At 40.9% G+C, this 13,891-nt stretch overlaps 1 pseudogene; it reads left to right on the top strand.

Annotated features, from left to right (window-relative positions):
- Positions 1 to 8,635: 8,635 nt before the first annotated feature.
- LOC144459468 (uncharacterized) lies at positions 8,636 to 12,910 on the top strand (annotated as a pseudogene).
- Positions 12,911 to 13,891: the final 981 nt, after the last annotated feature.

The raw sequence follows: 13,891 nt of genomic DNA, 5'->3' as shown, positions 1-13,891 counted from the left end.
TTGTGACTTCTACCAAAAGAATTGTAGATATCTAAAATGTTAAACTCTCCTTTGCTATCTTCCCTGTCAACTGGAGAGAGGCGTCTCAATAGGCTCTTTGAATTCAACTATTTCATTCTGTTACTGTCATTGTGAAGACACCGAAACACCTTGGAAGAAGGTCTCTCCAATTTTATCTTCCCAGGGAACACTCCAATTTAATCTCACTGTTAAATTATAGGAGAGATTTTCCCTGTCAACTGGAGAGAGGCGTCTCAAAAGGCTCGTTGAATTCAAGTGTTTCATTTGTAATTTCTGTTATTGTCATTGTAACGACACTGAAACATCTTGGAAGAAGGTCTCTCCAATGTTATCTTCCCAGGGAACACTCCAATTTAATCTCACTGTGAAATTAATGGAGAGTTTTTCCCTGTCAGCTGGAGAGAGGCGTCTCAGTAGGCTCGTTAAATTTAACTGTTTCATTTGTAATTTCAGTTATTGTCATTGTAAAGCCACAAAAACACCTTGGAAGAAGGTCTCTCCAATGTTTTCTTCCCAGGGAACGCTCCAATTTAATCTCACTGTGAAATTAATGGAGAGCTTTTCCCCGTCAACTGGAGAGAGGCATCTCAGTAGGCTCTTTGAATTCAACTATTTCATTTATAATTTCTGTTATTGTCATTGTAAAGACACCGAAACACCTTGGAAGAAGGTCTCTCCAATGTTTTCTTCCCAGGGAACACTCCAATTTAATCTCACTGTTAAAGTATAGGAGAGATTTTCCCTGTCAACTGGAGAGAAGCGTCTCAATAGGCTCGTTGAAATTAACTGTTTCATTTATAATTTCTGTTATTGTCATTGTAAAGAGAGTGAAATGCCTTGGAAGAAGGTCTCTCCAATGTTATCTTCCCAGGGAACACTCCAATTTAATCTCACTGTGAAATGAATGGAGAGCTTTTCCCTGTCAACTGGAGAGAGGCGTCTCAATAGGCTCTTTGAATTCAACTATTTCATTTATAATTTCTGTTACTGTCATTGTGAAGGCACCGAAACACCTTGGAAGAAGGTCTCTCCAATGTTATCTTCCCAGGGAACACTCCAATTTATTCTCACTGTTAAATTATAGGAGAGATTTTCCCTGTCAACTGGAGAGAGGCGTCTCAGTAGGCTCATTGAATTTAACTGTTTCATTTGTAATTTCAGTTATTGTCATTGTAAAGCCACAAAAACACCTTGGAAGAAGGTCTCTCCAATGTTTTCTTCCCAGGGAACACTCCAATTTCATCTCACTGTTAATGTTTTGGAGAGTTTTTCCCTGTCAACTGAAGAGAGGCGTCTCAGTAGGCTCGTTGAATTCAAGTGTTTCATTTGTAATTTCTGTTATTGTCATTGTGAAGACACTGAAACACCTTGGAAGAAGGTCTCTCCAATGTTATCTTCCCAGGGAACACTCCAATTTTATCTCACTGTGAAATTAATGGAGAATTTTTCCCTGTCAGCTGGAGAGAGGCGTCTCAATAGGGTCTTTGAATTCAACTGTTTCATTCGTAATATCTGTTATTGTCATTGTAAAGAACTGGCTCAAGCTATACACCAGTCACCCACAATCTTTGGTATCTTTGTTGGAGAAAAGGAGCATAAGCTTAATCTACATGCGGATGATTTGCTTTTATTTTTAACCAGCCCAAATCTCTTTATTCCATCTGTTATTGATATCATCACCAGGTTTAGTTCATTTTCAGGTTATAAGATCAACTTCTCAAATCTGAAATTATGCCACTCGGTTCTCTTAGTACTATACCCCAAGCCCCTGACCCATTTCCATTTCGCTGGTCTCCTTCAGGTTTTGTATACCTAGGTATACGCATAACCCCCTCATTTGATCAGATGTATAGTGCTAATTTTACACCTCTCTTAGACACTATAAAATGTGACCTTGACCGCTGGGCGTCCCTCCCGCTGTCATGGCTTGGTAGGGTTGCACTCATCAAAATGACTGCCTTACCAAAGCTTTTGTATCCACTCCAAATGGTGCCCATTATTCTTTCAAATAAGGTGGTTAAGATCCTTGAAGATTGGCTGAGTTCATTTATTTGCAATAAAAGAAGGCTGTTTGAAGTTAGCAAAATTACAGTTACCCAAGGCTGCTGGAGGTTTAGATCTTCCAAATGTAAGGTGGTATCAGGTGGCTGCACACTTAAGGTTCGTGGGCAAATGGCTGAAGGAAGATCAGTCTTCTACATAGCTAGATATAGAAGCTGCCCAATGTAGTTGTCTACTCCGAAATCTGTTATTTCCCATAGATCCTTAGCAAAAAAAACTGTGTTCAAACCCAATCGTCCTAAACACGCTAAGTGCATGGAAATTTGCGAGATCTATGGAGGATCGAACCAATTTAACATCACCCCGCACTCCAATTCAAGGGAACCCTGATTTCCCCCCAGGTGTTGAGGACCCTGTGTTTAGGCTATGGCGAGATGGTGGCATAACAACATTAGGAGATTTATTTAACGGCTCTGCCTTGATGTCTTTCACTCAGTTACAACAAAAATATGTCTTCACAGGCCTCACTTTCTTCAGTTTTCTGCAGGTGAGAGATTTTATACTTAAGCATACAACATTAACAGTTAATACAGAAACCTCTCAGATTGAGAGAGCAGTCTCACTTGGCCTTAGAGGAGGTCTGATTGGCTTTTGCTGTGGTATATTAAGAACTACTTCAACTGTTAATACTCTGGCCACCAAGCGAATGTGGGAAGCAGATCTTGGAGTGGAAATTGCAGATGAAGACTGGTGGGAAATATTTGAAAACGCTAAAAGAATTTCTGTATGTAACAGGACGTGGTCGACACAGCTGAGAATTATACATAGACTGCAAATTTCACCCAACCTTCGCCACAAAATGAACACCACTTTATCTCCTCTCTGCCTTAAAAGCAAAACTGAGGTGGGAGGCTATACTCACTGCATATGGTCTTGTGTTAAGATAGAATGATATTGGTCAGGTATAGTAGAACAGTTGAGTGTAATTTTTGGCGTGGAGGTTGAGCCTGACCCTATTTGCCTTGTTCTGGGACTTCCTGACAGGCAGCTTGTTAATAGACATCACAAATGACTGTTTAATCTTTTAACATATGTTGCAAGGAAAAACATTCTATTATCTTGGATTAAGGAGCAGCCTCCAACGAAGAAAAACTGGCATAAAATTATCATGCAGTGTATGCCCATGGAGTTTCTCACTTGTAAACTGCACTCAACAACTGATACCTTCCACAAGGTTTGGGATCTGTATCTACAGTATATTGGTCTGAACCTTGCAAACACACTAACTGTGGGATTCCTTAATATAAGTGACACTGTCAACTGGGACACATAGGATCAACGACTGCATCTTATCTTGAACATAGTCATAACGGGACTGCCTTATCTGCGTGTGTAATTGAGGGGTGCCTAACCAAGTAACTTATTAGTTTATTTTATTTACTTATTTATTTCTGTATACTCTCTCTGTCCACCTGTAAAATGTGTATGACTTATATCCTGTCACATGAATCTTTTGTTTCCTAGTATTATGTCCTACTGTGAAATGTCTGAGCTGCCCTGTTCATGTTTTTGTTTGTTCGTTTGTTGTAATATGTAAAAAACAAATAAAAATATATCTGAAAAAAAAGTACCATTCTGAAGTCATCAAGTACCATTCTGAGGTCATCATGTACCATTCTGAGGTCATCAAGTACCATTTTGAGGTCATCATGTATCATTCTGAGGTCATCAAGTACTATTCTGAAGTCATCAAGTACTATCCTGAAGTCATCAAGTACCATTCTGAAGTCATCAAGTACCATTCTGAAGTCATCAAGTACTATTCTGAGGTCATCAAGTTCCATTCTGAAGTCAAGTTCCATTCTGAAGTCATCAAGTACCATTCTGAAGTCATCAAGTACCATTTTGAGGTCATCAAGTACCATTCTGAAGTCATCAGGTACCAATTTGAGGTCATCAAGTACCATTCTGAAGTCATCAAGATCCATTCTGAAGTCATCAAGATCCATTCTGAAGTCATCAAGTACCATTCTGAGGTCATCAAGTACCATTCTGAGGTCATCAAGTTCCATTCTGAAGTCATCAAGTACCATTCTGAAGTCATCAAGTACCATTCTGAAGTCATCAAGTACCATTTTGAGGTCATCAAGTACCATTCTGAGGTCATCAAGTACCATTCTGAAGTCATCAGGTACCAATTTGAGGTCATCAAGTACCATTCTGAAGTCATCAAGTTCCATTCTGAAGTCATCAAGATCCATTCTGAAGTCATCAAGTACCATTCTGAGGTCATCAAGTACCATTCTGAAGTCATCAAGTACCATTTTGAGGTCATCAAGTACCATTCTGAGGTCATCAAGTACCATTTTGAAGTCGTCAAGTACCATTCTGAGGTCATCAAGTACTAGAGTTGGGCAGTATCCAAATTTTGTTACCGTTAAACCTTCCCCACATTTTCCCGGGGTATACGGTATTACCGTGACTAATTAAAAATCACTTTAAAGTGCTCAGAGGGAGTCGCCAAAATGTCGGCTTGAGCCTATACCGTTCATAAACATAATAACAAACATTACATAGGCCTAAGAATACTGAAAAAATATTAATAAATATTAAAAAAAAAAAAGAAGTAGAAATGCAGCAGTCAACCAAACAGAATGAAATAACAACACTGTCTGTGGGCTACAGTCCACTTCCAAAAAAATATCAATAAATAACAACAGCGGTAACGATAATGTGTGCTATACAGCGTATCCGACCGCAGTGGCTACTGTCCGATGGTTTATTTTTAGAACCTATCAACATAAATCAAATAACCTACATTAAAAGCACAGCTCTACAGCATCCAGTACTAGGGCTTATCAAATAAGAAAAACAGAACAATAAATAACAAGGCATGACTGAAAATGGGCATATATAATCCTATCTTGAGAAGCAACGGGAAATACTGTTTGTTGGCTGGGGCGCCGAAAAGGGGGGTAAAAAGGAGAAGGATTCTAGAGGCCCATGATTAAGAGGGGCCCAGAGAGGCCCCTAATAAAATTATAATACTGACAAAAAATAATATGGCACTAAGTTATTAACTAATTTATAATCACAAATATATTTTATTTACAATGTACTGGTAACAATAACTTTTATTTGTTTTGGAAACATTAACGCCCCCCTCTCTATTTACATAAAATGGTTCAGTCTGACTGGATCAGCTGCAGTGCCCCGGTAATTTGTCACAGACAGCGGGTAAGGAGGCGGAGACGGCAATATGCCTCAAAATCAGGTAGCCAAAAACGGAAAGAAAGGAAGCTAAGAGAGGAGAAAGAAGCAAAGGGTCGACAGTATGTCACCCAGTATTTCAAAAAGCAAGGTAGGTTTGTTAGTGGTTCATGTGGTGGAAAGTTATGGAATATTAACTTTGTCCCTGGTCTATAAGCAGCTTATAGACCAGGGACAAAGATAATATTCAGGAGAAGGTGATCATTTTAGTTAGGGATGAGCAAGCAAACAACATTTTCTTTTTTTTGCTGAGCGAAAAAAAAAAGTCCAAAAAAGTTAATAACTTACACATTATGGCGAAAAGGTAGTTTCTTGCAACCCTAGAATTAAGATAAAAAATATTCACAAACGAAAAAACACTTCTGGTTGCTGATAAGTAGTGTTTAACGTTTGATTTAACACTAAAATTAAAACCCTCGGCGTGCACTGCAGCGCAAGCAGACAGATGCGCGACTCAGAGCAGCAGGTGTCACTGACACCAGACTCAGGGCCGAATTCACAAAGGGATTGCGTGGCTTTTGCGGCCGCTAAACCAGTAAAAATGGAGCAAACAGAAACCGTCAAATTCACAAAGCACAGGGTGAAATGCTCCACTAACTGCGCTGCCAAGCAGATTGCGTCTCGGTGATCCGGTGTTATTTGCACGTATTTAAATGAGGTAATATGCGTAGCTACATTTGGCGGAAAATTTTCTATGCAAATGAGCCTCATTGATAAACAACGTCTATTCACTAACACCAGCGCTAATAGACACACGCAATTTGAGTGAAGTAAATAACGTCTTCAGAAAGCTGGTGCAAACTGGGCGCTCCTCTGTGGAAGCCTCTTGCCCAGACTTTCCAGTGATCATGGCAGCAGTGATCGTCTGTTAAATCAGTCTGTAAATAATATTTTGACATTATTATTATAATCATTATTACTTTAATGACATCCGAAGATATTGATGCGTTGAACAGGTGACAGTCTGCGGTCGTTCTCAAAACGCACTTCTGTCACGCACTTCAAAAGCAACTTTCAATAATTTATTTTACGAAACGGGGGAAACAAACGTGAACAAAAACGGTTCCATAATTCATATGAAATTCAAAAGATAATGAAAAAACAGCTACAAGTGAGAGGGAATAGTGATAAAGTGGTCAAACTTGGTCAAATCCACAGCCTCAACCCATCCGACACTGTTAGACTGACTCACCAGCAGACATCACTACATGAGGGTATACAGTATTCAGTACTTTGCCAAACAAAGTCTGCCATTGTTCTGCCACGGTGTTCTTGGCACAAAGCCAGCATTTATACTTTGCCATGTGTGGCGTATTGCAACCAGGGGCAAATCAGGGGCAAACTACACTCAGCTGCCAAACTTTGTGGGCGTGTTTGCGCTGGTATATCATTAGCGCAATATCCTTTGTGAACAGGACTGCGGGTGCAAATGAAGTGCAATTCAAGGTGCTATCAGTGGCCGCAGTTCATTCTTTGTGAATTCGGCCCTCAGAGCGCAGCGGACCAGTGGAAAATGTCACCATCAGCATATTATTTTACATCAATAAAATCTATTTCATCATTATTTTGAGTCACATTGTTGAAAGAATTTAGTCGTCTGTGTTCAAGCGGGATAATAGGTCTCCATTCATTGCATGTCGGGCTTTCTATTTCCTGGTGTTGCGTTCAAGGTCCCCCCAAAAAACGGGAGAAAAAAAAGGCTGAATATTCAATTTTTTTTCACAATCGAATCCCATGCCATCGAACGCAGCTTCGAAGCTTTGAATTTTTTGGGTCAGCCCTATAACGTACACTCTACAGAGCCAGGTCCAGGATCCTCTTCAAGTTTGTGAGGGAGGAATGTGGAAGTGGAGGAAGAGATTGTTCTTTTTTCACAAATGTGGGAAAGATAGTCAAAAATACCATCAAAATGCATAGTTTTATGTAAAATAGCATCAGAAATTTTCGGCGGCCTACCGGCCGGCTGTACACAATGCTCAATAAAAATTCTTTTCATGGGGCCCAAAATCCCTGGCGCCCCTGTTCGTTGGTTTATTTTTAGAGCCTACCTTTAGTTTGAAAAATTCACCCTCTCCAAGTCCCAACTGTTTTGACCGTCAGAACGGGCTACTCCTCATTGAAAATGACATAAAAACAAAGTATAATGATAACTATAGCAGCATCATATGCTTCAGAACTATTCAAGGTTTTTCGCCAGACAAACCAGCATGTTTAATATTTCCAACTGGAGCAGGGCACGTAGTGGATTGACAACTTTGGCCGCGGTGCTATATATGCGCTCTGATGGAGAGCTCGTGGCACAAACGCACAGGTTCTTTGAGGCAGCTCTCGACATCAGAGGAAAATGCTTGGCTCCATCACATTTCCACCTGAGCAGGAGGTCTGCGTCTCCCTGAATAACAGGCTCACGACAACAGGCCGTTATCTCCTGCTTGCTTCTGTATGGTGCCGACCGGACCTGCCGCCACATCGGCTTTTCTTTGAAGGAGACTGCCCACAGTCATCTGTTTTTCGGTGGTTCGGGTTGCGCTTCTCCCTCCTCCACTCTGATGGAATCTGGACCTGCTGCTGCTGCTGCTTGCAGAAGTTGTGAAGTTGTGGGGTTTTTGGGGACCAACTCGCTTGATGCACGGCTTGCCATCTTTTCTTCTCTTTCTCATGTCTGAGCTGTCACGTGACAACGTCATATCCAAAAACTTTATCAAATGTCATCTCCCGACAACAGTTATGAGAAACATTATAGCCTATTATTAGTTTTAAATTGTAATAGTATTAAATTGAAAACTCAACCACACATACATAAGTGCTGGACAAACAGTCATTATTTAGACATTAAATAAATTATATTTAATATTAGGCTATATCAGGCCACTGTAGGCCTATATGGGCGGCAGATTTTTTTAATGACAGTAATGAAACTGATACTGTTGCTATTTTTAGATACCGCGGGATACATTATTACCATATTATCGCCCAACACCTAGTCCTGATATCACGAGACAGCTTTTCATGTCCACGAGAAATATTGTCACGTTTTAATATCTCGTTATCTTGTGGCACGATATTGTCTGTCACACCCCTAATAGTTGCAATAATAGTTAACATGAGTTTTAATTAGTAATAAATGAAACAATATCCTCAGTTTTATATTCTTACATGTGCATTAAGAGCACACTATTTATGCAACATATTTATCTTACCTTCTTAACTATTTATTGCCTTGCTTATTTATGTAATTTCCTAGACTCATTTGCACTTTGCACCTTGCACTTTGTTGACCCTGGGGGGACACAAGAGGGTGCCTGCATGCTCTCTCTGACATAAATAACCTTGTCTGTTGACCATGGGAATGTATGATCATGTGAATGTATGTATGCACTGTGTTTGCTGTCAATCTGAATTGCCTTTGGGGTCATAAAGTTGTTAAAAAAGTGGTGTGTGTGTGTGTGTGGGCACGCTTGTGTGTGTGTGTGTGTGTGTGTGTTTGTGCGTGTGTGCATGGGCACATGTGTCCGCTGCAGATGGCTTCTCAACAAAGTGTTTGAAAGGCATGCAGTAACACGTGGAAAAGGCCAGAGTAGAAGAGCAGGCAGCAGCATCCCGAATGGGAACAGCAGACAATCAGAACCGGAAGGCACAGATCTCTGTGCTATTCTCAGAGTTTGATGGGTTGACAGCCTCGATCAACATGTTCAGAGGTATATTACAAGTAGGCAAACTCATGTGGAAATGGCTGTAAATGAGCATACACATCTGATTGTTTTTTTCCTCAATACATGAACAGAATATGATTGCTGGTAGTGTGTCAAGCCTTTAGATTGGTAGTGAATCTGTACTGTTGGTTTGCGCCACCGGTGTGTGTGCATTAGGGGTGCAACGATACACAAAATTCACGGTTTGGTTCGATTCAATATTTTAGTGTCACGGTTCGATATTTTTCTATACAAAAAAAGAGAAATTTCCATGCCTTTTTTTACTTGTAATTTATTAAAACTACCAACATTTATGTTTCAGCATCATTACAGTAGCGGACGTTTGTAGTTTAACTGCATTTCGCAGTAGCTTGGTGGTAGTGTCTCCGTTTCTGAATAAAGTAACTTCTCAGTAGTTCAGCTCTTTTATTGATCACTTAGCGTGGTAGCTCCACACAAGCTACATTTCCAAAATCATTTCTGAAGCTCAAACAAGGCAGAGATTTCTGCTGCGGACTGAAATAGAACTGTCACAAATCCCACAATGCCGCCACAAGGCGCCACAAGGCGGCATTGTCAGAAGTTGATAAAATAAATAAATAAAATTGTGTATTGTTTGGTTCATAGTGCGTACCGAACCGAGACCATTATATCAAAAGGTTCACTACAAATATGTGTATTGTTGCAGGCCTAGTGTGCATGTAAACTCCTCACAAAAGTGCATGGTGCTCATTCCATGAATGCACAATCCTTACAAGCTACACCTCATGGTAAAGGCGATTAATCAGGCTTTTCAATGGTATAAAATACACCCTTATTGGTATTATGAAAGGGGAGATCAGGGATGCAAACAGAAAATGGAAAAAAAAAGAGAGAAGGATACGAACCCCCTAGGGGGTCCAGGGGCATGCTCCCCTGGGATGAAATTTTTTGAAATATCAGCTTTAAAGGGTGCATTTATAGTCAATTTCAGCATCACACCTACAGATACTAAGGAAGCAGTGCTGACAAGAAAAACTTATATTCTAAGACATCTAAGGGGCCTACTCAATAAGAGAGAGAGGTTAAGCTGTAAATTGTGTCCTCAAATGTACAATGTCCTCTCCTCAATACTGAAAAAAAAATATCCCCAGTCTGCCTAATGAGGTCATACCAGCCAATATTTCCTCTGGATTCAATTAACAAATAGGCCTACAGGCCTGCCTCCAATATTGGCAGGGGAGAATTGGAAAATTGAAGTGCCACAAGGGGGCAACATTTACCTTGACATTTATCATGATACAGGAAATGTTGCAGGATCATTCATTGCACTTTTCAAAAGATAAAATTTACTGGCAATTGCTGGATCTTTCTTTTACTTTGAACAGCATGGTAATGTATTTAACAAGAAAAACTTCTATGTGTTAAACAAGTGCCAGCCAACGGAAAAAGCGAATGCTTTTACCTCAGATGATCTCGACACTCGTACTCTGCGCTCAGAATCAGTCATTTCAGTCATCAGTCATCAAATTGTTTCAGCTGCGTCTTCGTTGTTGTGTTCCAAGTCCGCACAGTGTTAACGGGTGTGGGTGAACATGGACAAGAGTAGCAGCAGCAGCGAGCTAGCAAGCTAACATTTAACAAGCGTCAACATCAACTTTGTTTAGCACTTACCACTTTCACCGCAGCCACCAAGCTGGACAATGGACTGCCAGATGTTGTCCTTTAATTCATTGTTCATAAAATCATCCCGTCTTTTATCAAAAAGGACGGGGTGCTGTGAAATGAGGTTTATCAATCTTACTTCCATACTGTCCTGCCTGACTGGATTTCGCGGGCGAATTCCGCGGGGGTCAAAGTCTGGGCAGAAACTTTTTCACCACACTAAAGTTCCACCCTGGTGTGCAAACTTCCTTAACAACCCATGAAATAAACTTTTATACGGATATTCGCCCTCAGTGAGAATGGACACAGAAATCCATTTTTGGATTACACCAACCCCTTAAAAAAAACAAAAAACAAGTCACCCAAATGGCCATGAAAAAAGCGAGCTGTGCTTTTCGGCGCACTGTTTGCATCCCTGGGGGAGATATGATTGACTGAAATAATGTTTCAGAAGTTTTTTTGAGGAGTTTATAGATGTTTAGACCCTGAATATCTTTTTGGTGAAAAAAATCTGTTCTTATATTCGGTTGTGTCATTTAACTGCATCACTAATTTTGTAATGTGTTGGCAGGTGTCCTTCCAACCTTTCAGACATTTCTGAAAAGGCTGCAAAGTGAGAAGCCCATGGTGCACTTGCCGCATGTCAAGATGGTGGCTCTGGTGAGAGAACTACTGGCCAAGTTCATGAAGCTAGCAGGCATCCCTCTGAGGGCAAAGGAGTTGGTCAAGGTACATAGCTCTTATCACTCATTTGATTTTACATTTATCTTTTCATGGAAGCACACTTACTCTAATTTTATACTGTACATAGCTGACCTTGCATTGTCTTGTTTGTACTGTCTTATGTTTGCCTGTGTGGTGAGACACTATTTATCTATCTATCTATCTATCTATCCATCTATCCAGGTTGATGTCCGGAGTCAAGACAATCAGCTGTCTGACAAAAGGCTGTTTGTGGGCACACACTACTACTCGGCACTCAACAAGGCTCGTGTTGAGAGGAAGATATGGGTGGATACTACAGCAATCTCAGAGAGGGATACATGAAGGTTGCAGAATTCCTTCTCACAAAGCTTCCTCTCAATAACCCCATCATCACTGCACTCTCGGCTTTGAATCCTTCTTTGATTCAAGATGAATCTGTTGGTGGGGCTTTCATCACACTGGGCAAGGCCTTGCCTAATGTAGTTGAACCAGAGGAGATTGGTCAACTAGATTTAGAGGTACAGGCGTACCAAATAGATGTGGACCTGGTAGCTCGTGCAATCATGTGAGATGTGAGATTTCCTATTCTGGGTAAGCTGGTCAAAGCACTTCTCAGCATCTTCACTGGCCCCCTGGTCGAGGGATCCTTCAATCTGATGGATGACATCCTCGAAGCTGACAGATGCACAATGAATGTGGAGACTTATGAGAGCCTTGCAATAGTCAAATCTGCAATTAAAGCAAGGGAGTGGACAGCCACAACGATGATGATGGACCAGCCATTGAGGAGGTCCTGCCTGTCGTCATATGCAACATATCAGCTGCACCTGAAAAGAAAGAAGGAGAGGGAAGAAGCACTAAAGAAGAGAAAGCTGACAGATGCAGCAAGGGTTCGGTCGTCTGTGAGGGCAAACAAACTAGTGCACCAGGCCGGGAATACGACTAGACGACTCAAAGCCTCCTCTCAGTCCTCTGCCTCTGCCGGGCTCAAAGCCTCCTCTCAGTCCTCTGCCGGACTCAAAGCCTCCTCTCAGTCCTCTGCCGGACTCAAAGCCTCCTCTCAGTCCTCTGCCTCTGCCAGACTCAAAGCCTCCTCTCAGTCCTCTGCCTCTGCCGGGCTCAGAGCCTCCTCTCAGTCCTCTGCCGGACTCAAAGCCTCCTCTCAGTCCTCTGCCAGGCTCAAAGCTTTCTCTCAGTCCTCTGCCTCTGCCGGACTCAAAGCCTCCTCTCAGTCCTCTGCCTCTGCCAGGCTCAAAGCCTCCTCTCAGTCCTCTGCCTCTGCCAGGCTCAAAGCCTCCTCTCAGTCCTCTGCCAGGCTCAAAGCTTTCTCTCAGTCCTCTGCCTCTGCCGGACTCAAAGCCTCCTCTCAGTCCTCTGCCTCTGCCAGGCTCAAAGCCTCCTCTCAGTCCTCTGCCGGACTCAAAGCCTCCTCTCAGTCCTCTGCCTCTGCCGGACTACCAGAAACCTCCTCTCAGTCCTCTGCCCCTGCCAGACTATCAAAAGCCTCCACCTTGAAAAGGAGTGGTTTGGACATGTTGCAGGACTTTGTGTTTGAACCAAAAAGAATGAGAAAATAAGACAGTGTAACTGTTTTTATGGAAAAATATTATATTTTGTATTTTATTTTATTTCATTTATTTTATTTTGTATTGTATTTTATTTTGATTGTATTGTAAGATTTTATTAGGGTCGGGGCTGCCTAAGCTGCCAGGAACCTATTGTTTTCCTGCGCGTTCTTTCTTTCTTCTTCTTTCTGAGCCTACAGTGGATCAAGATGTTTGACTGTAAACGGTACTGTAAACATATACTTGCAAATTCTTGCTAAATAAGTTTTCAATGTTCATTAAAAAATTGACAAAATTTTTGAGTCATGGTAGATGATGTTTGGCAAATATCAGAATTTTATCTCAAAAATGGAATTTTTGACAGCATTTTGAATTTTGATCTCATGTTAACAATTGGAGTCAATGCAAGAATACCATTTTTAAACATCACTTATGGAGTAAATCAATCATTGTTAAAAACAAATTAATGATTAATTAATTAAATTATCTCTATGCTATCTATATGCAATATGTGTATTTTCAAATCTGCCTTGACAGCTGCTGTCATCCTGGTGACTGGCTTAGTCAATTTGTGAAGCCACAGATGAGTTGTCACTTGCCAATTAGCTCAGTCAGATAGAAGATGCTCCTTGGTGTCAGAGATTGAGTTCAAGTCTCAACTGATGTAAAATGTACATTTTAATGCAGACGTTCTTGTTGTCTTCCTATTCTGCCTCTTGTTGCTCAGAATTGCATAAAATTGCCCAGCCCCAACCATTTTGTAGTAGCTGATGACCAAATTTTCTTTTTTTGGTGAACTGTTCATATTTCATCATTAAAAACCTTGAAATTGTTATTCTAGCTTCTTGGTGTGATACTTGATTGATACTCTGAAAGTGCACCAAATTAATTCATTTAGATGTCAAATGTTCAAAATTCTCTTCTGGGGGGGCAACTAATTCATTTATAATTTCTGTTATTGTCATCGTAAAGACACTGAAACACCTTGGAAGA

The sequence above is a fragment of the Epinephelus lanceolatus genome, chromosome 21, assembly GCF_041903045.1.
Source record: "Epinephelus lanceolatus isolate andai-2023 chromosome 21, ASM4190304v1, whole genome shotgun sequence".
Taxonomy (NCBI): domain Eukaryota; kingdom Metazoa; phylum Chordata; class Actinopteri; order Perciformes; family Serranidae; genus Epinephelus; species Epinephelus lanceolatus.
Note: the sequence above shows the minus strand (reverse complement) of the source record. Positions and strands in the feature narration are given on the sequence as shown.